This window comes from Bombina bombina, chromosome 1 (assembly GCF_027579735.1).
Source record: "Bombina bombina isolate aBomBom1 chromosome 1, aBomBom1.pri, whole genome shotgun sequence".
Taxonomy (NCBI): domain Eukaryota; kingdom Metazoa; phylum Chordata; class Amphibia; order Anura; family Bombinatoridae; genus Bombina; species Bombina bombina.
The window spans coordinates 1,013,471,466-1,013,498,668 of NC_069499.1; the positions used below are offsets into that span (position 1 = coordinate 1,013,471,466).

Consider the following 27,203-nt stretch of genomic DNA (forward strand, 5'->3'; position numbering starts at 1 on the left):
AGCCTTCCTTCAGGAGACGCACCTCCTAGCGGACTCCTCCCACCCCACATCTCCAAGGACTTCCCAGTATTTGAGGCAGCTTCCTTCACAAAGAAGGCCAGAGGAGTGGCCGTCCTAATACACAAAAGAGTAGCTTACGAGCCCCTCTTCATTTTCAGAGATCCTCAGGCTAGATATCTCATCCTTATATGTAATTTAGATCATGTCACATATACCCTTGTTTCGGTCTATCTCCCAAACTCACTTCAACCCAGATACCTCAGGAAGGTCCTTCTCCATGTGGAGAAGGTTAAACAAGGCAGAGTTATCCTTGCTGGTGACCTGAACATGGTATGGGATGAGAAGATGGATAGGAAAACAGGCCCCTCTAAGAGACTCCCCCCCAATCACGACCCCACCAGTCGTAGGTTCCGGGAACTTATTTGCCAGTTCACATATTTTGACATTTGGAGGTCCCTACATCCTCTAGATAAAGATTTCACCCACTTTTCCCACCCTCATTCTACACACTCTAGGCTTGATTACTTTTTCTGCCACCCAACTGACCTAGATCTGGTCCGTGCCGTAAATATACACCTTACCCCGTGGTCAGACCACATCCTTATCACCTTAGATATTGACTCCAGTCACAATACTAAAACCAGAGCCCCTTGGAGACTGCCACACCATCTCCTTTTGGATGTCCCGTTTAGAGAAGAGATCAGATCAGGAAAGAGATCTGCTTCACCCTCCAGACCAATGATACCCCAGAAGTTAGCGAGAATACTATATGGGGGGCATTTAAGGCTACTCTACGAGGCCTTTTCATCCGTAAGCAGGCTCATCTCAGGAGACAGACAGGCCTTTCCCTCTCCCAAGCACATAGCAGACTGCGGGTACTTGAAACCCAAAGGCGGACCCCTGACTCGGTAACCCACAAAACTGAGGTGGAAGACCTTAGGCGGCACATTTGCCAATTAGAATTCCGTAAAACACAATCCAATCTCCTTCGGCTGAAACACCTCCTATACTCCAAGGGCAATAAAGCAGACTCTTTACTAGCCAATAAAATCAGACAGCGTGCAGGTGCCACTCGTATTCATGAAATCAAACAGGGCGGCCGTTCAGTCCAACTTCCTTCCCAGATTGGCCAACAGTTCCATCAGTTCTATTCTGAACTTTACAATATAGGCAATACAGCGGCGATAGGGAAAGCCCCCTCGGAAAACATAGATTCCTTTCTTCACTCCCTCGAGCTTCCCACCCTTGATGACTCCCATAAAGAGTTCATTGACTCCCCGATTACTAGCCAGGAGGTTAAATTGGTTATTAAAAAACTAAAATCTCTTAAAGCCCCTGGACCTGATGGCTTCACGGCCATTTTCTACAAGACATAACTCGTCCCTATGCTTACCAGATTTTTCAACAAGGCTATGTCCACAGGGAAATTCGACAGGGAATTCCTTGAGGCCTCCATCATCATCATTCCCAAACCCAATAAAGATCCTACCCTTTGCGCTAGCTACTGACCCATTTCACTCATCAATACCGACGTTAAGATATACGCCAAAATACTGGCTAATCGGCTAGCAAAATTGCTTCCAACACTGATTGACCCAGACCAGGTCGGGTTCATACCAGGGAGAGAAGGCCCAGATAACACCAGGAGGCTCCTTAACATACTCCTAGAGGCCAAGAGACTGAATAGGCCACTTGCGGTGCTCTCCCTGGATGCCGAGAAGGCCTTTGACCGCGTTAGATGGGAATATCTCTGGCGGGTCTTAGAGAACTTCCAGTTCCCTGCGCGTATTATTCTAGCAATCAAAGCTTTATATTCCTCCCCAGTGGCTTTAGTGAGAGGACCGGGGTTTGACCCCACTCCCTTTCCTATATCTAATGGCACCCGATTTTGTTCGCACTGGCCATGGAGCCTCTGGCTGCGGCCATCAGGACAGATAACAAGATTTCGGGAATCACCCTACACGGTACGGTCCTTAAAGTAGCCCTATTTGCAGATGATACTACCTTATTCTTTTCCAGACCCTTACGAGAGATACCGAGACTCTTGTCCCTCCTAGAGACATTTAGTTCCCTGTCGTACTATAAATTAAATCACTCGAAATCCGAATTATTCACCTCTGGGTTTCCCGAGGAGGTCTCCAAAAACTTATGTAAAAAATATAAGTTTATCCCCAGCCATAAGTACGTATCCCATCTCGGTGTTAAATTATCCAATTCTCTCCCCCAAATTCTTGAAGATAACCTCAAACCACTTTTGACCGAACTAAGGTCCCTGCCCACATGTTGGAACTTCAAATGTGTATCCTGGTTAGGACGCATAGCAGCTCTAAAAATGAGCTATCTCCCTAAACTCACATATGCCCTCCGCTGTCTACCATTAAGAGTTCCCAGAACTCTTTTAGTTCAGTTCCAGAGCGCCTGTACCAAATACATTTGGCAGGGTAAACCCCCTAGAGTTGCTCATAATGTCCTGCAATACCCTAAAATACATGGCGGGGTTGCTTCTCCCTCTATTTTTAGGTATGCGGATGCCGCTATGCTCACTCATATCTCTCAATGGGGTGTCAAGGACTCAGACAGCAAATGGAGGTCTATTGAGCAAGCCTCCCTACCATATAACCTTACGTTAAGGGACCTAATATGGACGCCACACCATTGCAGAAGGAACCTGGGCGCCTCTAACCCGATTATAAAGGAATGCCTGGCTGCCTGGGACCGCCTAAGGCATAACCCCAAGGTAGCCCCTCATCCTTCCCCAATTACCTCCGTAACTGGCCTTCTGTCCGGTTTACCAGACTCCCATCTGAATGCTTGGGCTCGGCTGGGTATTATGAAGGTGGGAGACCTATGGTCAACCCCGCCACATACAACTTTTTCCCCCTACACCCAACTCAGCATAACTCCATCTATGCCTTTTTATATGAAATTTGAATACTCCAGAGTTACTAGTTTCTTATCTAGGTGGGGTTTCAAACCATCTCTATCTCGACAGCTTACCATCTGGGAAGCTAGATGGCAACAGGGGCTCAGATTGGGCAAACCAATGTCCTTACACTACTCCCTTATGGAAGGCGCTGCCCCAGTTGACAAAGCCCAGCATATTCTGAAATGGGAACGGAAGTTAGACTTTACGAAACCCTCTTTAGAGTGGCAACGCACGCTCCTTTTCACAAAGAAAACCCTTCATTGCATCACCATCCTTGAAACCTACATTAAAGTGCTCACACACTGGTATTATGTCCCAGCTAGGCTTGCAAAAATCTTTCCAGAGTCCTCCCCCACTTGTTGGAGAGACTGCTCGCACATAGGAGATATGATCCACATTTGGTGGAGCTGTCCCAGACTTAAACCTCTCTGGAACAAATGTTTCTCCACACTAACTAGTTTTGGTATTAACCTATCCAGAACTCCCGAGACGGCCCTGTTTCACTTAGGTGTTTGTAAATTACCCAAACATTATGGTGCACTTTGTATTTACCTTCTATCAGCAGTTAAACTTAATATAGCGAGATCTTGGAAAAGATCCTTTCCCCCAGCCTGGTCGGATATTATATCCACCATGGCATATATGTACTCTATGGAGAAGAGTATCTACTATGCCTCGGGTAGGACTGATTTCTTTGAACTGATCTGGTCCGATTGGAAAAACAGATTTGATACTCTCTGGCTCCCCACCTTTGACACCTAAATGGCAGTACATCCCTAACCACATGAGCAGTAGATCTGACCTCACCCTTACAAATCTGTACTAACCCCCCTCTTGAAGTCATTTTAGTATATCTTCCTACCCTTTTCCCCTTTCCTCCTCCCCTCCCCCTCCCCTTCCCCCCCCTCCCTCTTGATGATAGCCTATGTCCTGTTAGGACACTGACTCACTTTTCATTGAAATTTACTTTATGTCTGTATTGATTACGTAAATGCTATGATATTTGATGTATTTGTACTTGATGTACGATTGTCTCGTACAGTTGTATCTATTTCACTTTTATTTCAACAAAAATCAATAAAAATTACAAATATAAGAAAAAAAAAAAGTTAAAAATAACTTTATTGAAAAACATTAAAAATATTCATCAGAGGATCCTGAGGCCAGGGCAGCAACGGTCTTACGCGTTTCAGCTTACGCCTTCCTCATAGACAGTCTATGAGGAAGGCGCAAGCTGAAACGCGTAAGACCGGTGCTGCCCTGGCCTCAGGATCCTCTGATGAATATTTTTAATGTTTTTCAATAAAGTTACTTTTAACTTTTCATCCTTTGCCTCGCTTTTTGGATAAATATTTAAATAAATAAGTTGATTCCAATGTCCCTTTAACTGATTATTTATCTTGTTCTTAATAAATATTACCTCTTAGAACAGGAAAAAGTAGAAAAAAGTTGTTGTTACTTTGGTCATCTGTAAGCGGTTTACCCATCAGTTTGAGAGTGTATGTGGTCACCTTGGCATAATCTGGTACACGGATGAGTTAGGTTATAACATGGCAGGAATCGCTTGGTGTAGCTGCAGACAGTGGTAAACAGGGATTAAGATGTGGCAATGATAAAGTTTGCTTCCAACATTATGGGTTAACAGAATTAGGAGTGCAGAATTACCTTTTTAAGCTTCTGGTTTATGAGGACGTGACTAGACTGTTTGTGGTTTGGCAGGTGGTGAAAGGGTGGAAAATGACTACACTGTGAAAGGATTAGAAACATTGCTAGTTCAATTTTTTTACATTTGCTTTGTACTTTGAGATTTAGATATAAAATGTTTAATTATTAATTTTTGTTTGCAAAGTGTTTACCATCCCTTTAAAGATGGAGATAATCTTCAGAGCTTGATATGCCATCTAATTAGATAAAGAGAACATTTGTTAAAAAACCCCCAAAAAAACATAATTTTTTTGGGGGTGGTGGGTGTTGCTTATTTAGAAAAACACTGCTTCTTGCACCACAGTTAGGGCAAACTGTAACTTAAAGGGACAGTAAAGTCAAAATTAACAAAAATAAACATTGGTTTTTCAGATAGAGCATGCCATTTTTTTTTTTTTTTAAATATTTATTTATAACCAAGAAAGTGTACAATCAAATGAATTCAACCTCTTTATGCCACGCAGGGCCAGGTAAAAAATGTTCAGAACAAGGCAGTTTTAAATCAAAAATTTCACATTTCATATATCAACTTACTGATCCCCTTATATGAATTATTTGTACACCTAGTTGGGGTTTTTTATTTTTTATTTTAGGTAGGTAAAAGAAAACAACTAAGCACTCAAACAAAAAATAAATAAATGAATAAATAGATAAATAAAAAATAAATAGATAGATACATAAGCAATAAAAAAAAAAAAAAAAAGAAAAAAAAAAGGAAAATTTAAATACAAAAATAAGATACGTAACTATAATTTTTACATTTTTGAATTTTGGCTGGGGAGGGTCACCACACTCCCAAAAGGACCAATTCCGTGTCTTTAAATGGGTATATTAAGTGTTCAATCTCGCTAGGAGATAAAGCTTTAATGAAGTTCGACCACTTGGAGAAGAAGATCTTCACGTCTAGGTCACTGTGTAAATCAGTGTCATATTGTTCGATAATACATTGCTTTTTTAAGCAATTTTTAACCTCTGAGATACTCGGGGTTGCTTTCAGCTTCCATTTTTTCAAAATTAAATATCTAACCGCCAGTATTACCAGGGTAACGGTTTTAAGTTTATCCTGAGGCAGGCCTAGTTCTGTAAGAGGGAAAATTATATTTGAGGAAGATAATGTCAAAGAAGGAACACCCACCATTTTACTTAACCAATACTGTATCTTTAGCCAGAAGTTTCTAATTTTTGGACAATACCAAAACATGTGAATAAGGCTAGCCGATATATATGAACATTTTGGGCATTTATTAAAACTTGCATACCGGCATTTAGTCCCTTTTTCTGGGGTAAAATATGTCATGTGGAGTAGTTTTACATGTGCCTCACGCCAAGAGGCAGAGAGAGTAGCGCGCGAGATTGCTTTATATGATGAGGTTACTATGGTTGCCTCTAATGAAGTTTCCAATAGAGCTTCTGCCCACTTGGCCTGGAGCTTTTCTATTATATCTGGGCCTTTGAGAGAGATCATTTTTTGATAAATATATGATATCGAGGTTATGCCACTCCTAACTAGTGTGAGCCAATTTTCAAGAATACCTAAGGACCAATCCCAGCCGAGGTCATTTGTTAATTGAAGAGCAAAGTGTCTCGCTTGAAGGTAAGCATAAAATTTTTTATTTGAGAGGTGATACTCCTCTTTAAGTGAGTCGAATGTTTTAATGCACCTTCTTTCGAAGTCTAACATCTGAGAAATATTTATAAGGCCCATCGATTTCCATTTAGTGAAAAGGGGAGATTGTATCCCAGGTTGAAATTGTGGGTTATTTAAAAGTGGTAAATATTTCGAAGTTCTAAATTCAGTATGTGACAAAGAACATAACTTCTTCCACATCTGAATTGGGTTATAGATAGATTTTATCTTTTTTATTTCAGGCGGTAGTATATTATTTTTACAGTGTAATGAGGCTATCAGGGAGCATGGGAAGGCTATGTTACTTTCCAGTTCAAAGCTTGTTACATAATTAGAGTTAGCTAGCCAGTCCATAGCTACTCTGGCCTGGAACACTATGTTGTACAGTCGAATGTCGGGTAAGGAAAGTCCCCCATATTCTGTGGGGAGCACTAACTTAGACAATGAAATCCTTGGTTTCCTGTTCTGCCAGATGAAAGAGCGGAGAGCGGAGTTAAAGGATGATATATCTTTCGTTTTCAAGACAAGTGGAGTGTTCTGAAGTACATATAAAATTTTAGGTAACAAGGACATTTTATAGAGTGCTATTCGTCCTGATAAAGACAAAGGGAGATTCTGCCAGTTTTTAAAGGCTTGTTTAACCTTATTAAGAACGGGTACAATGTTTAAATCATACCAAGCTTTGGGGTTAGGGGAGATCCAGATGCCTAGGTATCTAAAAGCATCCTGAACTATAGAGAACGGAATATTTTCGCATGAGTCTTTGGTTTGTTTAAGCCAACATAGTTCAGACTTTAAGATGTTCACCTTATAGCCAGAAAATGAGCCAAACTGTTCCACAATTTCAAGAAGTTTAGGGATGTTCCTAGCTGTGTCCGACATATATACCAATACGTAGTCCGCGTATAGTGCGATTTGCAGTTCTTTATCTTTTATCTTGATCCCTTGCAGTTGATGTCTAATCTGTAGGGCAAGAGGCTCAATAGCCATATCGAAGAGGAGAGGGGAGAGAGGACACCCCTGCCTGGTTCCCCTCTCGAGTCTTATATCCTGAGTCATACCACCATTTACTAAGATTTTCGTGGAGGCATTCCTATATAAGTTATTAAGTAAACGAAGCATATTACCTCCTATACCGAACTGCTGTATTGTAAAGGACAGATGATCATGATGTACCGAATCAAACGCCTTTTCAGCATCTATAGAAATAATTGCCCTGTCAGGGGTGTCCTCCCCCCCCAGCCCTCCCGACTCCTCCATCTTCTTAAAATATTCTATAGTCAGGAAAACCTCTCTTATCTTAGCTGAAGAATTTCGCTTCAAAATAAATCCAGCTTGATCCTTATGTATAATAGTGGGAAGAAATAATTGAAGTCTATGTGCTAAGATAGCTGTGAAAAGCTTGTAGTCTGTGTTTAGAAGCGCAATGGGCCTGTATGATTCCTTTTTGTTTGGTTCTTTCCCCTGCTTAAGTATGAGAGTTGTATATGATGCGACGAATTCTTTAGTGGGGCTGCTACCAGTAATAAAGATGTCATTAAAGAGTGAGGTTAAATAGCATGTTATTTCTGGTGCAAGTATTTTGTAAAATTCATTCGGGAGCGCGTCCGGTCCCGGAGCTTTATTAAGGGCTAGCCTTTGGATTGCTGTAGAGACTTCTGTTTCAGAGATTGGGGATTGTAATGTTTCTATTAAGTCGGGGGTTAAGGTTGGTACCACTATTTTATTCCAGAAATCTTCTCTCTGAATAAAGTTGGAGACCTTATGGGAGTACAATATCTTATAATAATCTTCAAATTCCTTAGATATTTCTTCTGGGGAGGTAAGAGATTTAGAACCCGAGGTGATAGACTTTATAATAGAAGAAGATCTGTCTGCCTTAACCAAATTTGCCAAAAACTTACCAGTTTTGTTACCATAGCGGTATAGCTTGGCGCGTAGCCTGAGATCTCTCTGAGTCGATTTGTACAGTAAAAAAGAGTCCCTGACAGCTAATGCCTTAATGTATCTAGACCAGTTTTCAGAAGTTTTTTGAAAAATATAACGGTTGTATGCATTTATGACTGCCTTTAATACTTCACTTTCCCTTCTTTTGAGTTTTTTTGATCTAGAAATAGAATAGGCTAGAATTTCCCCACGGAGAACTGCCTTGGCAGTCTCCCAAAATAAAGCGGGCTGTGAAATGTGTTCTTGGTTGAAGGATACATATTCGCGGAGTCTAGAGATAAGCCAATTTTTGAATTTAAGGTCAGATGCTAAGAAGCGTGGAAAAAAGAAACCGGGGTTCCTGCCACTTGGAGAGTTAAATTGGATATCGAGAGTGGTCGGGGCGTGATCTGAGATGGTGATGGGTAAAATTCCAGCCATCATCTTCGATTTACATACTCTTTCATCCAGCAGAATTAGGTCTATTCTTGAGAGAGTTTTATGTGCCCTGGAATGGCATGTAAACTCCCTTTGATCAGGGTTTTGGATCCTCCAAATATCACAAAGTTTTAGGTTGCTAAACAACTTCATAAACATCTTTGACTCTAGATTGTCTCTTTTGGTTTTATGAGGAGCAGCGTTTTGCCTAAGCCTATCGACCGGGTACTGAGGGGCCATGTTAAAGTCGCCTCCAAGTATTAAATACCCTTCTGAAAATAAGAGAAGCTTATTTTGTAACGTTTCCCAGAATGGGAGGCTAAACACGTTGGGGGCATATACGTTACATAATGTGTACAACGTTTTAAAAACTTTGATTTTAGCCATCAAATATCTCCCCTCTTGATCCGTATCTACCTGAATTACCTCGTAAGAGAGCTTCTTCCCCAAGAGGATCGCCACTCCGCTTTTTCTTTTTGTGGTGGAAGAAAAAAGAACTTCCTTGACCCAAGAGGTCTTAAGTTTTAATACCTCTTCAGGTTTCAGATGCGTCTCTTGTAAAAAGGCGATGTCAGTGTTGTTTTTTCTTAATTGGGAAAGTATTGCCTTTCGTTTTATAGGCGAGGTTAAACCACCTATATTCCAGGAGGTCAACTTTAGGTTACCCCCCCCCAGCCATTTTTCAGAGGAAGCTCGAAAAGAAGAAAAAAGAGAAAAAAAAAAAAAAAAAAAAAAAAAAAAAAACCATGTTCCCCAATTACCATCCCATATGCCCCTGGATGGCAAGCATCTAAGAGCCCCTTATCCTCTCTTCCAATCTTAATCCTAAACATAACCGATTCCTTCAAAAACCAGTACATATTATCCCTGTCTTGTTTTATCTTCTCTTAATTTTTAATCTGAGGAGAAAAATTCTGAGTAGAATTTAGTAGCCTCTCGTGCTGTATCAAAAAAATGTATGTGTCCATCTATCGTAAGTTTCAACCTGGCTGGGTACAGCAAAGTTGCTTGGACTCCCTTCTTGATAAAATTTGTGCAGTGTGGAGCTAGCTCCCTCCTCTTAGTGGAAGTGCCAGCTGAATAATCTTGAAACAGGAAGATTTTTGCATCACCTAAAAAAATGGGTTGATGCTTGCGGAAGGCCTGAAGAAAAGTAATTTTCTGTTGAAAATTCAAAAACTTTGCTATAATTGGTCTTGTTTTTGTATTAGTTCAATTTGTGTCAATTGTGCCTATCCTGTGAATTCTTTCAACAATAATAGGTGGGTAGCTTTCTGGAATCTGGAGTAGACGAGGAAGTGTGACAGTTATTAGCTTGTCCAAGTCCTCAAATTGCCTATCCTCCGGAATCCCTATAATCCTGAGGTTATTCCTCCTTGATCTGTCCTCCAGATCATCAATTTTGTCCTGCATTTTCAACAGAATCTTATTTGTAGAGTCACAGTTAACTGTATAGTTTGCAGTCAGATCTTCAAGATCAGAAATTCTCTGTTCAGCCTCGGATAATCTGGAGGCAAACTGCTTCACTTCATTGGATAAAGAGGCAATATCTTGTTTAATTTCTACTTTTAGTAGATCAAATTTAGGAGTTAATGCCTCTGAGATTCTCGAGACTAATATGTGTATGTCCAGCAGTTCAGAAGTACCAGGTACAGAGGGAGTAGGTGAATGTACCTCCATTGAGGTTTCAGGAACAGTTTTGTTCCTCTTATCTCTTTGTCTCCCCGTCATAGTCGCAGGAGAAGTGTTAGAGTGCCCGTGAAGAAATGTATCCATCTACAAAAAAAGTGAATTAGGAAAACTTCTAAAGTGATTCTCCGAATTAAGGAGTGACGTGAGAAAAAAAAAAAAAAAAAAAATTTGAAATATAGTGATTTTAGTTAGAAAGAAGGGGGTAGTGTATATCCATTAAGTTTAATTGTGAAGGGGGGAAAAAGGGAGAGAAAAAAAGGAAGAAGAGGGGAAGTGTAAGTGATTTACACCGTGGGTTTATAACGTGATGGGAAAAATATTACTTGTTGGTGAAATATGTTCTCCTGAACAGCTATGCGAGGAGACACTGGGCATCAGGAAGAAAACCAAGAAACTCTTTCCTTTCCTTATTTCTGTATCAGTTAAGTAGGAATGCAAGAAAAAACAATGATCTAGTGGACAGTCTGAGTCCTTTAAAGAAAGGGATAAATGCTAGGGCTTATCTAAAAAAAAGAGAGAGCCACAAATGAGGACCTGGATAAGAACAGGTATGCTTTTAGGAGAGCGGGAGAGAGAGAGAGGTGTATCTTACCCAAGCTGTTTTATGTGTTCTCTATTTTTTTTTTCCTTTTCCCTTTTTGGGGAAAAAAAAAAAAAAAAAAAAAAGAGGGATTTAAATATTATGCACTAGTCCTCTAGGTTCCCAGGAGTTATACTAATTAAAGAAACCCAAAATGTAGCTTTTAACACTTCTACAGCTGAATATCCTAGGGTTTAAAGCAAACACAAATATGTAGTTACTTTTTCTATTTCTCTTCCTCCCCTCTCTCTTCCAAATACCAAAAGTAAATTATTAATGAGCTGTGTATAATTGAGAAAAATAAGCTTGAGGCATGATATTTGTAGCCTGGTTGTTAATCTGCCCTTTGTTTCCTGTACCCTCCCAACTGGTCAAAAGCACCTTGCACACACAAAAAAAAGAAAGGAGAAGTATAAAACCTATAATGAGGGGGATTCCAGTAATAGTATAGGCACTTTTGTCAATAAAAAACAAAAAACAACAAGAAAAAACAAGTTGGGCATGCAGTTACAACAACCTTATCTGCTATCAGGTTCTAAATAAATATCAATAAGTGAGGTATCTTAAACTTATACCATATGGAGCCTAGAGGATTACTTAAATGTAAAAATGATCATTAGGTACCCATGAAATTGCCTATCGTTCAATAATTAAGCTAAAAGATGTTGTAACACGTAAGGCACACCTTAATATAATGACCTAGGGTCTATAGTCACTGCTGAGACACCTGGGCCCAGTTATATCTTAATTGCTATAGGGGAAGAAAAAAAACAAAAAAAAATAAAAGTCTTTCTTCCTTTTCCTTTTGCGGGGTCAAAATATATACATTGGTGGTGTCAGTAAATCAGTAAATCAGCTGATGGTGTGAAAAAAAAATACAAACTATATAATCAGCTAGGAATAATATTACTATAGCAATGAGACATAGATAAGCAGTTCTAACCAAAGCTCCTAAGTTTGCATATAGTAACCAAAAAAGTCCTGTAAATTATATTTCACTCTTTTTCCAAATGTTCTTAACTCATCATGCAAATATGATTTCTTTGTGTTACCAACACCAGGTAGGAATATATTCACTGTCCGTGTCCAGGAGCAAAAGTTAAGTGAGTTTGTTCTGACTGAATTATACCCAGTTAGCTCTCCTCAGACGCCTGCCTCCAGCCCTTTAAAGCCAGTTTTTCCCCTTTAGAGTTTTCTCCACTCTCTCCTTCTAAGCGTCCTCCTCAAGGGCTACCAACTGGTGCTATCAAAGAGTTCAATGAGGATGTGGAGCAACAACAGAAGACTCACCCCTTCCCAGACTGTCCAGCCGCTCTCCACCTCGTCTTCGGTCTCCAGAGCAGTGCAGTGCAGCCTGATGCAAGTAGGAACCGGAACTCGCGCTCCGCGTCTTCGGGTGATGACCTCACTCAGCTCCCCTCGCGCAGCACCGGTGGGAGGGGAGAGAGCAGCGCTACACCAGGCGGCAAGACAAGAAGCAACCTCAAGACCGGGCCCCCAAATCAAGACCTCGGCTTGGCTCCCTCCCACGCAGCACCGGTGGGGGAGGGAGGAAGGTGAGCATCAACGGTGATACGGCAGGTAGCTCCTTTGTGTGAGAAAGCGTAGTTCAATCTTTCAATAATCTGGTGGGGGCAGCAGGCACAGGGAAGGGGGAGAGGGTTAGCACCAGGGAGCTTAACACGGCTTCGGAGAGAGAGGTGGATAAGTATCCTCGGGCTGGGGCACAGGTAATGTGGGTATGGCAGAATTAAATCAAATAGGGCGGGCAGCTACAGGGAGAGAGGCAAGTCCAGGTAGCAATAGAGAGGTGAGAAAATCAGTGAGCTGGAAGAACACTGAATAAGGTTCCAGAGTAGGTCTTTGTTAACTGCCCAAAGAGAATTTCCCCAGAGCTTGGGGAGAGGCGCGAAAAAACCACCGCCAGTGAGTGTAGGGCTGAAGGTATGAGCTGAGCAACACCTGTGTAGCTCCTCCTCCACCGGAACCTCTAGCAAGCCTCTAGCAGAGCATGCCATTTTAAACAACTTTCCAATTTACTTCTGTTATCATATTGGCTTTGTTCCAATGGTATATTTTATTACAGAGTAAAACTTGGTAGGCTCATAAGAGCTCAGGAGTGTGCACATGTTTTAGTACTCTATGGCGGCAGTGCTTTACAACGTTAATTGTAGCTTTGGTATACAATGTTGCAAAACACTGTTGCCATAGACCTTTCCTGTCGGGACTTATTTGTCTACATCAGAACAAGTTCCAATGTAAACAAATAAGTAAAAATGTAAATCACGTGATCTTTCATGCAATCGTGTGATTTCAGTAATGGGATTGGGTCAGGTTGGAGTGCCTAAAACGCTAGGTGCGTCCTCAAGCCCACAATCCCATTTAGGAAGCTACTATGGCTTCAGGACAGCCAACAGCTAGGACGTTCCATTCCATCCTAACAGCGCTAAAGCCCACGCCCTAATTGTGGGAAGGTGTTAAAGTACTAAAGACACATGCACACTCCTGAGCTCTTATAAACCTACCCAGTTTTACTGTTCAATAAAATATACCAAGAGAACAAAGCAAATTTTATAACAGAAGTAAATTGGAAAGTTGTTTACAATTACATGCTATATCTGAATCATGAATGTTTAATTTTGACCTTACTGTCCCTTTAAGATTTATGGGTTATGTAGAGATCATGTCCGCCCGACATCGCTGAATGTTAACATAGCACAAGCAGTTCTGTTGAACTGGTTGTGCAATGCCGCCCCCTGCAGATTCGCGGCCAATCTTGGCTGCTAGCAGGGGGTGTCAATCAACCCGACCCTATGTGATCAGGTTGATTGCTGTACGCCGCCTCAGAGGTGGCGTACGAGTTATGGAGCAGTGGTCTTAAGACTGCTGCTTCTTAACTCCTGTTTTCGGTGAGTCTAAAGGCTTGCGCGGAAAAAGAAGTATCTGGCCCAATTCGGGCCATGATAAATCGGCCCCTAAGAGTGGACTCAGTAGAAAAGAGAATAATAGAATATTCATCAAGACTATGGGTCCGATTTATCAATGTGTGGTCTGACAATGATCAATGTGTCCGCCCCACATTGATAAAAGCAGAAAGCATACGCTATCTGCATTTATCATTGCACAAGCATTTCTAGTAAAATTATTGTGCAATGCTACCCCCTGCACATTTGCGGACAATCGGCCGCTAGCAGGTGGTAGCATTGCACAATAATTTAAACTAAGAAAAAATTATAATAGGAGTACATTATAAAGTTTACAAAAAAGTTAGCTCATACTATTACTCAGGCTGCTAGTAATTATGTAACAATGTGCTGATAGTCACTAATAATTATGTTTCAAAAATGTAAAAAGAAAAGAGCAGTTAACAAATCATGAACTACTAATGAGTGACTAATGGTCACTCTTTAGTAGTTAATAATTTGTTAACTGCTTTTTTCTTTTTTAATTTTTGATACATAAATTATAAAGTTGCTTAAAATTGCATGCCCTATCTGAATCATGAAAGTTTAATTTTGACTAGACTATTCCTTTAAATTAATTGACAACACTTTTAACATTAAAGGGATACTGAACCTAATTTTTTTATTAGTGATTCAGATTGGTTTAGTGAAAAATGGCACAACCCTAATTAATGATTATTAACAAGACATTTACAAAACTCTTTTCACTCATCCCACAGCTAAAAGGACTTTTTATAGGAATAGCTAGACAAAATTAAATGTTCATGATTCAGATAGAGCATTCAATTTTAAGCAACTTTCGAATTTACTCCTATTATCAATTTTTCTTTGTTCTCTTGGTATCTTTATTTGAAAAAGAAGGTCCAGAACCCTGGAAAGCACTTGTTTATTGGTGGATTAATTTATCCACCAATCAGCAAGAACAACCTAGGTTGCTCACCAAAAATGGGCCAGCATCTAAACTTACATTCTTGCTTTTCAAATAAAGATACCAAGAGAATGAAGAACATTTGCTAATAGGAGTAAATTAGAAAGTTGCTTAAAATTGCATGCTCTATCTGAATCACAAAATTGGGTTCAGTGTCCCTTTAATAAGGAGTAGCACACAATGTTTTAGAACGCAGCATTAGGAAACTTGTCACCAAACAGATACAAAGGCCACCTGCTCAGTCAATTAAAGTTAGGACATTAATAAACTTTAGTTTTTGTTTAGCGTTGGAAAAGCTGTGTGGTTATCACAAGTAAATGATAAATTAGATAGACAGATAGAAAGATAGATTGATAATTACATACATGATGATCATTTATTAGTACAGAGCTGCCAAATTCCATAGCACTGATACATAGTTATATAGAGAGAGAGATACAAATTCCACTAGTTAAAGTGATGGTAAACTATCCCCTTTATAAAAAACAGATCCAAAATGTTAGTGATATTTTAGATAGAGTTTAATTCATCAGTTGTAGTGAAGTTGCACTATAGCTTACTTTTTAATATAGATATGAAATTCAAATACCCCGTGCTCAGCCATCCACTTTAAAAATCAATTTTTGTGTAAGCAAATGGTTTAAATTATTGTCCAATCAGTGCTCTAGCTATATCAAAATGTGCCTAAAGGGGAGAGCGCTGATTGGAGAAAAGTTCAAACCTTTAGCTCACAGATAAAAAAATACTTTTGAAGTGGGCGACGGAGCACAGGGTATTTGAATTTCATACTTAAAAAAAGTAAGCTATAACGCATCTTCATTACAACTCAAGAACTGTACTCCATCTAAAATATCACTAACATTTCAGATCTGTTTTTATAAAGGGGGAGCGTTTACCATCACTTTAACTAGACTGTCAACTATAAAAGGAGAAATAGCAGTTTACAATTCAGGGTAACAAATCTACTACATGTTGCAAACAGGATTATGTCAATCTTTGAATATAGAAAAATACAATTTTGTATGCTGTTTTTTGTCATTGAAAACCTGCCAGGTAAAGGTATTTATATTGTAAACACTCACCAATGGTTCACCAATCTCATCAGATGGACTAATAAAAACACAACAGCTGTACCCACTTAAAAACACCTATCTGCCTTTTTGACATAGATTTAAAAAAAAAAAAAATGTTTGTTTTTGAGTGTGCTCAGTTTACATTTTAACAAGCATAACAATCTAGTATAATTATCTAAGGTAAAGAACGCACCTGTACCATGAAACATCAATATTGCAGTGCGCATTATACTACCATGTGCACAATATATATATATATATATATATATATATATATATATATATATATATATATATATATATATATTAGTCATTGACTGGCTGCTATTTGTGACTGAGCTCCACTTGTAATCTGCCTACAGTCCTGTTCAGGTAATATTACAAATCATAATATTTTATTATTTCTATTTTCTGGTAAGAAGCCAAAAAATAGATGTTAGTTTTACCCTTTTTTTCTTTAAGCACGTCTCAAGAGTTGAAATGAAGGCCATTGCTAGGGATCAAAATCAGCAAGCCAAAGTGTCTGCTTGAGTAACCCTTTGCATGCTGGTCTCACATTTGGCACAGAGGTATGTCAAATACACATCAGATTGCTGCTTAATGGCATTGGCACAGCTGTCAGGATCACAGTGCACATCGAAACACAAGCACAAACTTGTTACTACATCAAAGTGTGCACAACCCGCCCATTGCAGGAAAAGGCCCCCAAAGTGTGGCAATGGAAGTCAAATCACTTATCCTTACCATAGTTTATTATATAGTTATGTGTGACTTCCTACTTTACAAAATTATAGCTTTCAGTAGCAAATCTTATAACTCCATATAAAATGCCTCTATAACTCCTCCTATTGCGCCATATATAATTTTCCCATAACTTTCAAATAGTTTCCATATAACTCCTATGTCTATTAGTCTGAATGATTTTTTGACTGAAATTTTGAAATGGGGGGCCAACCCCCCCCCAATTTAATACCTAATATCTCTGTAATTATATTAGATCTAACAAAATAAATAACTGATCATACCTGATCTAACAAATATCTATTACATTTTAATTTGTGGGGGCTAACCCGGCTGAGGTAAAAAATACAAATGCTACTGTTTTTATTTTTTAATAAAGAACACCACACTGATCTCTGGTTAATTTTCTGAGCACTAACTGTTACCGCTAGCTCAAAGTAGCAATAAGCAGCCACTTGTAATTTGTCCGTTTTCGGGTGCGCGATAAATTAGCGCTCCACTTGTAATTTGTCCCATAATAGCATCAGGAAGAGTACTGTAACTAATATTTTGAAGCTACACCACTTGAACTACTCACAGCAACAGATTTGTCAGACCTGCCACCAATATCAGTAACATAAAACATAAATTATCTTTCTTTGCTAAAAATGAAATACTTTTTATTTTTACAGTATGTGTTGTGCTTTATTTGGCAACCAATAGAGTTGTAGGTACTGTCCTTATTAATCAGGAAACAATTTGTCATGTTATGAACTGAGCGCAATTATGCATTTCCCAGTTTAGTATAAGTTTAAACAGATTTAAAGGGACATTAAAATCAATTATTTAGGTATTCTTCAGAAATGTTTCACTGTATTGCAGAAGATATACATGTTAAACAAATGGGGTGAGATTACATATGCGGCATTGCCCACAAAAGCCGGCGTTGCTTGTGTTTAGTCAGATATTGCTATCACATATAAGGCGCCGCATATAAATATGGCGCGTATATTTCACCCATCGCCAGCTAATTTTACTCCCATAAACTAACATAGAACTGCATCGCAAGTCGGTATCACATATTCAGCGCAAGGACTTAAGCGGCAAAAATGGTGACATTTTACTCTATTTTCACCTCGCCACACATAGGCAGGGGCAGCAAGCCTTGCACTGAAAATGTGAGCACCGTAACTCCCTGGAAGTGTTAACAAACACCTAATGAATTTGCAGTATATATCTACCTGTCAACCGCCATCCCCCACCGCAATAACTAATAAAAAATGTTAACCCCTAATCCGCCAACCCCCACATCGCAATATGCCTAATAAACTATTAATCCCTAATCCGCCTTTCGCCCACATCGCAATCTACCTAATATAAGTATTAACCCCTAATCCTCCATCCCCCCACATTGCAAAGTAATTAATTAAGCTATTAACCCCTACACCGCCAACCCCGCACATTACAATAAACCTAAATAATCTATTAATTCCTAAACCGCCAATCCCCCACAACGCAAATAACTAATTTAATTACTAAGCTCCTAACCTAGCACCCCGTAAATTAACCCCAATTACATAAAATTAAAAAATACTAAATTACAATTAAAATAAAAAACCTATTACTTTAAAAATAAAAAAAACTAAGTATAAATTAATCTAAAATTACAAAAAATAAAAAAGTCTAACATTACAGAAAATAATAAACCAAATTTATAAAAAATAATAAAAATAAACCTAATCCCTATGAAAATAAAAAGCCCCCAAAATAAAAACACCCCCTAATCTAAACTAAACTACCAATAGCCCTTAAAAGGGCCTTTTGTAGGGCATTGCCCTAAGTTAAACAGCTCTTTTACATTAAAATAAATACTAAGTCCCCCTAAAAGTAAAACCCCCCACCCACCAAACCCCCCAAAATAAAAAAATCTAACACTAAAAAAACCTAAGCTACCCATTGCCCCATGTGTATGGGCATTGCCCTTAATGGGCATTCAGCCCTTTTACTGTCCTTAAAAGGGCATTCAGCTACTGAAATCCTACTGGCTAATTTAAATCAGCCAATAGGATTTCAGTAGCTCTAATCCTATTGGCTGATTTAAATTTTTCAGCCAATAGGAATGCAAGGTACCCCATAGTTAAACGGGTGCCATGTATTCCATCTTCAGTGTGCAGTGATGATCGTACGAAGAGGATCTCCACATTCGATGGCTCCGCAGTCACCGGTCTTCTATTCCGCGGTCACCTCTGCTCTGCACCGGCTTGGTCCTGGATGAAGATAGAAGAGGTTGCCACGCTGGAAGAAAATATCGCAGCCTCCATTATTTTTTGGGAGTTTGTTTTTTTAGATTAGGGTTTTAATGGGTTTGTAACAGATATGAATGCCCTTTTAAGGGCAGTAAAAGAGCTGAATGCCCATACAAATGGGTAGCTTAGGTTTTTTTAGTGTTAGTTTTTTTTATTTTGGGGGTTTTGGTGGGTGGGGGGTTTTACTGTTAGGGGGGGACTTAGTATTTATTTAATGTAAAAGAGCTGTTTAACTTAAGGCAATGCCATACGAAAGGCCCTTTTAAGGGCTATTGGTAGTTTAATTTAGATTAGGAAATTTTTTATTTTGGGGGGACTTTTTTATTTTCATAGGGATTAGGTTTAATTTTTTTGTTTTTGATCATTTTTGTTTATTTTTTCTGTAATGTTAGACTTTTTATTCCTTGTAATTTTAGATTAATTTAATCTTAGGTTTTTTTTTTTAAGTAATGTTAGATTTTTTATTTTAATTGTAACTTAGTATTTTTTATGTAATTGGGGTTAATTTAGGGGGTGTTCGGTTAGGGTGCTTAGTAATTAAATTAGTTATTTGTGTTGTGGGGTCTTGGCGGTTTAGGGGTTAATAGGTTAATTAGGTTTTATGCGTTGTGGGGGTTTGGCGGTTTAGTGGTTAATAGTGTTGATATGTACTTTGCGTTGTGGATTGTTGGCGGATTAGGGGTTAATAGTGTTGATAGGTAGTTGGCGTTGTGGTTGAATGGCGGATTAGGGGTTAATACATATATTAGGTAGCTTGTGATGTGGGTGAATGGCGGATTAGGGGTTAATGCATATTTTAGATAGATTGCAATGTGGGTGAATGGCGGGTTGGAGCTTACTACATTTATTAGGTATATTGTGTTGTGGGGGGTTGGCAGTATAGGGGTTAATACTTTTATTATTAGTTGCATTGTGGGGTGATGGCGGATATAAGTAATTTGCGTTGTGGGGGGGTTGGCGGTTTACTAGTAAATAGGTTAATTAAGTTTAATACGTTGTGGGGGTCTGGCGGTTTAGGGGTTAATAGTGTTGATAGGTGGTTGGCGTTGTGTGTGAATGGTGGATTAGGGGTTAATACATATATTAGGTAGATCGCGATGTGGGTAAATGGAGGATTAGGGTTAATACATTTATTATGTAAATTGCGTTGTGGGGGTTGGCAGTTTAGGGGTTGATACTATTATTATTAGTTGCGATGTGGGGTGATGGTGGATATGAGGGTTTTGACGTGTCGGGTTTATTTTTCGGAGGCGGGTTAGACTTTTATGGGAGATTTAACTTTTTTTTTTGTTTCTTATGCGCCGGCAGTTTCTAACTTCCATAAGTCACTGGCAACTCCAGAAATGTGTATTTACGCACATTTCTGGACATCGCTAGTTCATCCGACATACAGCAGTTTATGAACCGCTGGCGGGGTTTATGTGATTCCCCGATGTGCGAGGTGAATTTACGGGTGATGTGGGTTTCAGCAGTTACGCTGAAGCCTGCGCCGCATATGTAATCTCGCCCATGGTTTAAAAGCATTTAAAACTGTAATACGCTTTATTTTCCAGGCATGGGATGCACCCTACTGAATGCTGTTCCTTTAATGTGGTTAGAGACAGATATATACAAGGCCCAGCACTTATCAACCATGCACGTGCCTGGAGCACTATATGGCAGCAGCTTTACAAGAATGTTACCCATTAGCAAGAGCACTAGATGGTAGCGCTATTACCTGTCATGTAGTGCTCAAGATACCTACCTAAGAATCTCCTCAACAAAGAATACCATCGGAACAAAGCAAATTTGATAATAGAAGTAAATTAGAAGCTTTTTTTTTTAAATTGTATGTCGAAATCACAAACAACAGTTACGCACAAGCGAAAAAGGGGTTTATCGCGGATGTTTTGCGCCTGTCGGATTTAGCACTCGTATAACAATTTCAAAGTTAACGCATGAGCGCAATCGCGATTTACGCTAGAATGATCAGTGCGACCTCAGAGTTCTGGTTAACTGGTTCGCAAAACAAAAGAGTATCACTAACACGTCAAAAACACATTAAACACAGTTACACTCATAATAACTAAGGTGTTAGAAAAGAAAGGCATGCAAAGGGCTTTAACCTAGAAATATATACACATACATGTCTAACTATGTATATGTATGTGTATATATATATATATATATATGTGTGTGTGTAAATATGCTTTTTTGTATTTATTTAAGTATTTACAGACATATACATACAGTATATAAATACATAGGTATACATATATAGACACACACACACACAGTCATGTTGATAAAATCATGTTAAAACATATTTATGCAATATTCATTTTTAATAAAAAGGGTTATACTGTGTTTTTTCTGTAACAGTAAAACCTTCACATAGCAGAATATGTTCTAAGTATTTTTAAATACCGGTAGATATCCCTATATATAACTGTTTATATCTACACATATATATATATATATATTTTTATATATATATATATATATATATATATATATATATATATATATATAAAATTATCTATATATAGGTATAGATATATATTGTATCAAAAATACCATCAGATATATGTAGAAATATAAAACATTGGAATTTGAAATATTAATAGTTTCATGTCGGGTTAGTGCACTTGAGAATATGAGATTTGGTTTGCCCATGAGTAAGGTGTTTTTTTCCACTTTTTTGCTGCATTGACTTTTATGGGGGAATATGTTAATGCAATCGCAATATTTGAACTTCGGCTTTATGTGCACATCACGTTAGCACGTGAATGAAGATGTTTTCTTTCAACTTGTAATACGAGAGCTAACCGATGCGCGCAAAAACCTTACTTCTAGCGGAGTTAGAGCATGAGCGGGAGTGTGAAGTACCACTCCACTTGTAATCTAGCCCTTCATGGGGAATTATTTTTATGAGTTTTCTGTCCCTTTAACTTATTTTCATACGCAAAACTATTTTAACATATTTAAATAGTTTTCTTTCATATACACTAACAATGTTAGTGTAACGTACCTTTAAGAGCTATATAAATAACACTATTATTATAACTCCATAAAACATATCCTTATGATCCCTGTTATTGCTCCATATAACAACAGCTAAAGCCTTTCATGTAGCTACTCACTTCAATTTATTATGTTGCTGTACTTAAAGGGACATGAAACACAAATTTTTTATTTCAGGATTTTGTAAGAGCATGCAATTTTAAACAACTTTCTAATTTACTTCTATTATCTAATTTGCTTAATTCTCTTGATATCCTTAGCTAAAAAGCATATCTAGATAGACTCAGTAGCTGCTGATTGGTGGCTGCACATGAATGCCTTGTATGATTGGCTCAGCCATGTTCACTGCTATTTTTTCAACAATAATATCTAAAGAATAACCCAACTTCGATAATAAAAGTAAATTGGAAAGTTGTTTAAAATTGTTTTCTTTACCTGAATCATAAAAGAAATTTTTTGGGTTTAGTGTCCCTTTAATAAAACAACTTTACTACCTTTACACTAGCAATAGAATATGAGTTGAAATGAAGGAATGCTTTCAGTCAGTGTAGGCACCAAGGCCTGTTGGGGGCGGGTCTCCTTCGGCTTCACCCTCCCTGATTACAATGTACTTTAATAACTCGAGCAATAACTGGATATATTATGCATGCAGCTCTCTGCAATCATTTTGGAGGAGAAAATGAGATGAAAGCCCTGGGCGACAGATGAACTCTGATAGGCGCCAAAAAGTATTGAGAAGGAGAGAAGAGAAAATAAAGACACAGTAAAGGAAAGAGAGAGAAAGAGATGGAGGGAAAGGAAAGTAAAAGAATAAAAAAAGAATTATCAGAAAGAATGGAAAGTTGAAAAAGAAAAGAAATATAGAAAAAAAGAAAAATAAGTAATAACTCAAATCCAAAAAGCTATGGAGGTCCAGTGACATTATGTCATTTAACGTAATATATATGTATGTATGTATATATTATATATATATATATTTATATATAAGTTGCAAACTGCACCTATAACAAGACTGTTGTAATATTGTATTAAATAAAAGTTTTTTTTATTTTATGTACTTATGTAGTGTTAAATTTTAGTAAAATTAATTGTCGTAATTATTCCACCCTGATAATTATTTAATTGTAGTAGACAATAACAAAATGGTAGAACAAGAATAATGCTGGCCTTCAAAGTTCTAACAAAGTTTTGTTTCTTAACGTTTAACAATAAATGAATAAACATCAGATTCATTCAAGTAGGTTTATTCAGAGGTGCATAATTTATATAAACATCACCACAGAATAATATCCAATTTCAAGCCCAATAAATAATTAAGAAACTCTCATAAAATAAATGATCTTTATGCTTCTCTGCCCATTAAGGCTCCCCAAATAAATATTCAAATTAGCTGAAACTTTCATCTGGTGGGAAGATGTTATGTTCACCTTACAAGCAAGGAGCACGGACCAAGCATGAGAGACTGATTCCTTACATAGGGCAGATCTCTGATACTCAGCTCCTTAGGTTCTCTTTATGGAAAGAAAACTGAAAACATTAAAGGGACATGAAACCCAAAACTTTTCTTTTGTGATTCAGAAAGGACATTTGTTGCAGAGATCCCTAGGTAAGTTTCTGGAGTTCAGGAAATAGTGCTGCCATCTAGTGTTGTTGCAAATAGATAACATTATTGCAAAACTGCTGCAATATAGTGCTCCAAACACGTGCACTCCCCTGAGCTTACGTCCCTGCTTTGTCAACAAAAGTTATAAAGAGAAAAAAGAAAATTTGATAATACAAGTAAATTAGAAAGTTCTTTAAAATTGCATGCTATGGCCTCTAGTTATGAAGGTCTGTCGGACCTGATCCGACAGTGCGGATCAGGTCCGACAGACCTCGCTGAATACGACGAGCACCATTGCACCAGCAGCTTACAAGAGCTGCTGGTGCAACGCCGCCCCCTGCAGACTCATGGCCAATAGGCCGCCAGCAGGTGGTGTCAATCAACCCGATCGTACTCGATTGGGTTGATTTCCGGCGATGTCTGTCCGCCTGCTCAGAGCAGCCGGACAGGTTATGGAGCAGCAGTCTTTGAAAAATTTTGAGTTTCATGTCCCTTTAATTCTAAATTTATAGAGGGACAGAAAACTTTTGAATGCATACAAAAAGCAATATTTAAACAACTTAAAATATTTTGTGTATGAAAAAAATGTTAAATAAAAGCTGTTTATTTTGATGTTGAAGCTAACAAGAAATACAGCTGGTCCTTGGGGACTGATTTCTTTCTGGTTGATAAGCAGATCTTTCTTATATATTTTTTTTATCACAGTGAGAATATATTTTTGAATAAATAAAGGACTTGAGGGCTGACTGATAAACAGCACTCTGCTTTATTAGTGTACCACTTCTCATTTGTAGAACAATATCTTAAAGAGACAGTCTACTCCAGAATTGTTATTGTTTTAAAAGATAGATAATCCCTTTATTACCCATCCCCCAGATTTGCATAACCAACACAGTTATATTAATATACTTTTTACCTCTGTGATTACCTTGTATCTAAGCTTCTGCAGTCTGCCCCTTATCTTCGTTCTTTTGACAGACTTGCATTTTATCAAGTACTAAGTCAGTGCTGCTTTATAAATAACCCCACGAGAGTGAGCACAATAGTATATATATATATATATATATATATATATATATATATATATATATGTGTGTATATATATATATGGCACCCATAAACTTGCACTGTCTAGCTGTGAAAAACTGTCGAAATACACTGAGATAAGAGGCTGCCTTCAAGGGCTTAGAAATGAGCATATGAGCTTACCTAAGTTTAGCTTTTTGATGATAAAAGTAAAATGCAATTCATTTTGAGTAGACTGTCCCTTTAATATAAAAACATCCATTTAAAAATAATAGATCATTTTAAAATACTTTTTAGATGCAACAAAAACAAAAATGACATTAAGGTGAAATGTAAAAATATCTACACACACTGTCGCTATTCTGAATAACAAACCCAACTTAAATTACAATAACATTTTCCAAGTGGCCTTTTATTACATTCCAAGATGTTCTCCCCAAAAATGTAACATAGTAACCTAGATTTTGGCATCAGATGAGAGCCATAGGCCCAAACAAGTCTGCCCAAAATCTCCTTAAAGTATAAACTTATCTAGTTTGTGGAGAGCCTTATGTTTATCCCAGGCATTCTTGAAGTCTCCCAGTGTTTGTCATTACCACCTCTAATGGAAGTTTATTTCACAAATCAACCACCCTTCCGCAAATTACTCCTTCCCTTCAGCTTAAAATCACGACCCCTTGTTCTGAATTTGTTCTTATTGTGAAAAATACTCACGGCCTCAGCTTTACTTAGAATTACCAGTCCATATGAAAAAAATCTAGGGAAAATCAACAAGCAAGCTATGCCTGTTTTTAAAAGACACAGTAAAGGGACTTTTGTAATTGAAACAGGTATGTACATTAGTGCATTTCAGTGTTTATTAGAAGCATTTTTTTCAATACACCTGCATTAGCAAAAATGCTTCTTGTAATCACTAAGTGAAAATATTTACTGTGTATGTGACCTGGGAAACTTTCTATCAAAGCATCACCTAATCTCAGCTTCTGCCATATTCAGATTTTAAACTATCAACACAATTTTATACTATTCAAGATGCCATATATTCACCTTACACCCACACAAGCACTATTTATTCACCGCTTGTTGATATTGGCAAAATATATACAGCTCTGGACTCAATTTCACGGCCCACGGTAATGTCTCCCTCAAGAAAACTACAAAATTTAGCATGACAATTTATTGGCAACTATGAAATATTTTAGTGAGAGATTACATGGATCTCATTAAGTTTACTTGAACGAATGGCAATTACATGACAGGGTCTACCAGAACTGCAATCACTTGGGCCAAGATCCCATAACAGAATTTAAGTACTATGGAATAACTGTTACTCACATTACACTTAGGGACTTTATCTAATAATTTGTAATGAATTGATAGATAGAATTTATCTTAATAAAGATGTTTTACAAGAACAAAAAAACTAGCATTAAAGTACACAATAAAAGCTGCATACTTCATGTGTTTACTTGTAATAAATACATTTAAAATATAAATGTAAAATCAAGCTTGTGTGTTTACTATAGTTTCTTAATGAAGACAGAGAGTAACTTTACTATCAATCTGGTTATATAACCAGCTGAATGTATTTAGAAGTACTTTGGCCTAGTTTCTATTGAGGTGGTAACGTTTGGAAACTAAGGAAAGTGAAGGACCTATTTAAGGACGTAACAATTTAAGGGGTAATTTCTTTGGAAGAAAGAAGAGCTAGGAATTGGTTAAATGAGGTTGTGCCTGCTGGGCAGCAGGAGTTGAGGAGACAGAGATTCAGAGGTGATAAAAAGAATTGCAGAACAGAAAGTAAATCACTAACCTGTTTCTTGTCTTGCAGGTTTCATCATGGAGAGATCTAAGCGTTCTGCGAGGCTCCTAGGAGATTTGTTGAAGAGGAGGATGTACCTGCAAGAAAGAAAAAGCCTGGGGTTACTACAGCTGGTGATATCGCCCTCCCCCCCCCCCCATTTCTGTTTCTTCAGCTCCCTCTTTTTCTGCTCCTTTAGCGGTTTCTTTGGCTATGGTCCCCTCTTTTTCTTCTTTTTTTCTCCCCGCTTATTCTATATCTTTGCCTACTTCCTCCTCTGGGTCTGTTTTTTCTACCCTTCCGTTTTCCCTGTGGTCTAGTTCCTCTGTTTCTCCTCTTATTCCCCCTGCTCACCCCCTTTTTGCCTGTCCCCTTCTATTCGATTTTCTGTCCCTACTGTTACAGAGCTGTCCCTTATCGGTCAGGCCCCTCCCTCTACCTTTTACATTAGGCTGGTTCCCAATCAGAATCCGGCAGTGGCCCCTGAGTTGATGGCTGATCAGCTGCTGTACTCCCCGGAGATTTGTTTCACTCAGGGGAGCGCTAGAGAGTCACCATCCCCATCTTTCGTATCAGGTCAGAGGGTGATGGAAGGTAGGCCTTTCGTGCCATTCCTGTAGGCGCCATGCGGGGAGACTTCTGTGCAGGCCTCCTCTGTTGCTCTGGTGCGCATGCTTGCTCTGGCCACGCCCACTGTACTTCTGGTCACCATGTTAGATTCTTTTAGGAGGCAGAGTGCATTTGTCTCAGCGGCGATGGCTGGGGCTAGAGCGGTTGGTGGCGCATCATGGGCTCAGGGACAGCAGGTCCCTTCGGCCAGCATTGTGTAGGTAGGTGGAGCCTCAGGGGGGGAGTGGGGTGTCCGGGGGGCCCTCCACTCGACAGCA

At 38.5% G+C, this 27,203-nt stretch overlaps 1 long non-coding RNA gene across 1 annotated transcript in view; it reads right to left on the minus strand.

The window, feature by feature from the left end:
* LOC128660775 (uncharacterized) overlaps window positions 1-27,203 on the minus strand; it is a 357,366-nt gene that overhangs the window by 320,563 nt on the left and 9,600 nt on the right. The window contains exon 2 of the long non-coding RNA XR_008402583.1: window positions 26,329-26,414. This is a non-coding gene — a long non-coding RNA (uncharacterized LOC128660775). The remainder of the gene's footprint in view (window positions 1-26,328; window positions 26,415-27,203) is intronic.